The sequence below is a fragment of the Empidonax traillii genome, unplaced genomic scaffold (assembly GCF_003031625.1).
Source record: "Empidonax traillii isolate 1590-97213 ecotype Southwest subspecies unplaced genomic scaffold, ASM303162v1 scaffold335:size599443, whole genome shotgun sequence".
NCBI classification, from domain to species: Eukaryota; Metazoa; Chordata; class Aves; order Passeriformes; family Tyrannidae; genus Empidonax; species Empidonax traillii.
Window position 1 is genome coordinate 89,899 of NW_020955528.1, and position 3,197 is coordinate 93,095.

Below are 3,197 nucleotides of genomic sequence, written 5' to 3' on the forward strand. Positions count from 1 at the left end.
TCCCCCGGCCCGCCCCGGCCCGCCCCGGCCGGGCGGCTGAACCCGCCCTCCCACCGCCTGCACTCGCTCCCAGGTTAGTCCTGGCTCCTCGAAATCTTGCTTGGATTGTCTCCTAACACATCCCAAGGAACGGCAGCTGATCCTGCTGCTCCTACTCCTGTCGTACCAATACCACCCGACACCGGCAGCTTGGGATCAATGGCACAAACCTCACAGAATCCCAGAATGATTCAGGTTGGAAGGGATTTCAAGGGTCACCTTGTTCCACCCCCTGCCATGGGCAGGGACACCTCCCGCCAACCCAGGTTGCTCCAAGCCCCGTCCAACCTGGCCTTGGACACTTCCAGGGATAGAGCAGCGACAGCTTCTCTGGGCAACCTGTGCCAGGGCCTCCCCACCCTCATAGGGGAGGAATTTCTTCCCAAGATCCTCTCTACCTTGCTCTCTGTCAGTGTGAAGCCATTCCCCCTTGTCCTGTCATTCCAGGCCCTTGTCCAAAGTCCCTCTTCAGCTCTTGGAGCCCATTTAGGCACTGGAAAGGACTCTCAGGTCTGGTGGCCACTGCCCTGCAGCAGATCACAGTGTCTGGTTTGAGGTGTCCCTGGTGCCAGGACATCACCTTGCTGCTTTACCTTCCCTGGTGTCAACTGTCCCCGCTGCCAGGTTTTTGACACCCGATCTCTGCCTGGTTTTGCAGCAGTGGGGCAGGTTTTCGTGCCGGGCAGGTATTTGGGATGTAGCCGGCATGCAGCCAGGGGTAGTCATTCAGATTTAACCTGTATTTACACAGGGGGGTTCTTTAATCTCCTTGATAAAAGGGGATGGGAAGAGACCACAGCTTTGTGGAATAGTTCAGTGTTTGGTTTGGTGTTGGAAATGTGCCATCTCCCCCAGGATGGTGTCTCCCAGTGAGGTAGAGTATGCTCTTGGCATGCTGGTGGAGGGAGCTGTTTGGGGTGGGTGGAGGTTTGCTCCTCTAATAGGAATCCAGGATTCCTATTGTTCCTTGCCCAAGCAGCAGAGTTAATTAATCCATCATGGGTGTTGGAGAGACATAACCCCCCCCTTTATTTTCTGTATTTTCCTACCCCAGGGCCAGCCTGCCTTGTGCCTGCTTTGGTCCTTGCAGCCCAGCATCACTGCACAAACACATTTGGAGATAAAACCTTGAGCATCTGGAGAGATAGAACAGTGAACACACAGAACACAGAACAGTGAAGTGGGAACCTCCTCAGAACCATAAATCACCCCTGAGAGCAGAGCATTGTACACAGCAGCGATACCCTCTTGGGAGAAAAGATAATTGCAGGTTCTTGTTCAGTCAGGACTTGGTCAGACTTTCCCAAATGTCCTTGTGTTCTGTTATTTGGGAACAAAGGGGAGTTTTATTTTTAACTGCCACAAGTGTACCTTGTGTCATTATGTCAGGAGGGGAATGTGGGATTGTGTTCGAGCGGTGTCTCCAACAAGGGAAGCTGGAACAAACAGGTTTGATGGACCAGGACTTACCCGGTTCCTCTGTCCTGTCACAGTAATTGCCCTCCTATCGCTACTGATTTCCCAAAGAACAATGTCTGTTACCAGCTCTGGCTGCTCCAGCACTGGAAATAGTGCATTTGTTCTGGGCTTTGGAACATCAGCTGCAGAGCCAGCAAAGCCAAATGACCTTGAGTTTGGCTTGACTTTCTGTTGTCTCTTGCTTGTTTATGAGAAAGTTTATTTCATAAGCAAAAACCTACTGCTGAAAATACAGCTGAAACCCCGTGGGAAGCTCCCCTGCACCCCAGGCATTGTGTTCACAGCAGGATGTTGTGCTGGTGTGATGCACTGCTGACAGCAGCTAAATACAGCTGGGACACCAGATCCAGGGGGAAAATCAGCCCTGAAAGTGGTTCTATTTGCCTGATCAAAACACCAACTCCTCCTAAACTTGTCTGAAGGAAGGGAAATATTTTCATGGTGGCTGCAGTGGATACAAAGGCAGGAGGAATTTTTCTGGGATGCTGTTAGGTCTGGATGTACTGATGAAGAAGAACAGAGCCCAAGGGCAGCTCTGCATGGAGGAAATCACCCCAAATCCCAGCCCAGGGGGTGGGAATGAGTTCAGGTCCATGGGAAAAACACAGGACTCATTCACATCTGGCTCTTCATAAACTTGTGTTGGTTTTGGCCACATTATGCCCTTTAGCACAGTGGGGGCTGAGGCCCCAGAGGGGCTCCCAGACCAGCGGCCAGAGCTGAGGTCACTCCTCGGTGTGCATGGATTCCCTGAGGATTTGGAAAGGCTCTTTAGCCCCGGGAGCAGAAGTGGCACTGGGGTTTTGCTGCCCCCGAGCTCTGCAGGCAGCCTGTCCCAGGTGGCCCCTCTCCCATCTGGGGAGCCCTGCCCACAGCTCACAGTCACAGTGCCAGCGTGCCTGCACCTGCCAATTAGCTCGTCACTGAGCAGGAGCTGCGAGGTGAGCGTGGTAAATATTAGTCACGGCTGCAGCCTGGCTTCCTGTCGGACAGCTCCTGGGGTCTGGGCAGCCCTCCTGCCAGCAGGCACGGGCAGGAGTGTGCCAGGCCCCAGCAGTGCCCATCGGTCCCCATCAGTGCCCAGCAGAGCCCAGCAGTGCCTGGTGGTGCCCATCACTTGCCACCAGTCCCTGCTGGGGAGCCGCTCTGTGCCGAGGCACCCGGGCATCACCCGGCCCCGAGCAGTCAGCATGGGCTCACAGCACGGCGAGTGCCAGCTTTACCAAGTGCACTTCCAGAGAATTCACCAAACAAAATCGAGTCACTGAGCTGTGACCAGTAAAATCCCAGTGGAGTGACAGTGAGCATCTCGCAGCCACCCCGCGCTGGGAGCCGCTGTGTCAGACCTGTGAACTGACCTGTGTTTGCGTTACAAAGATCAGGCAGTAAAACCCAGACTGGTTTTGTTTTACAAGCAGCAGAAGAAGGGAGGGATGGGGCCCAGCTCCTGCTCACTTGGCACAGCTCGGGGAGCCACGGTGAGGGGCTCACCCCGTGCCAGGGTCAGGCACCAGGCTCTGGTGCTGTCACCCTGTGTGGCTCTGACAGGCAAGCTGTGCCTCCAGGGTGGGAAGGATGGGACAAACCCCACTGGGGCCCAGCCCCCTCAGCCCCAGTGTGGTGACATTGGGCACTGAGTCCCAGCTCACCCCTGGGTGACATAGGGCAGGCTTTTGATG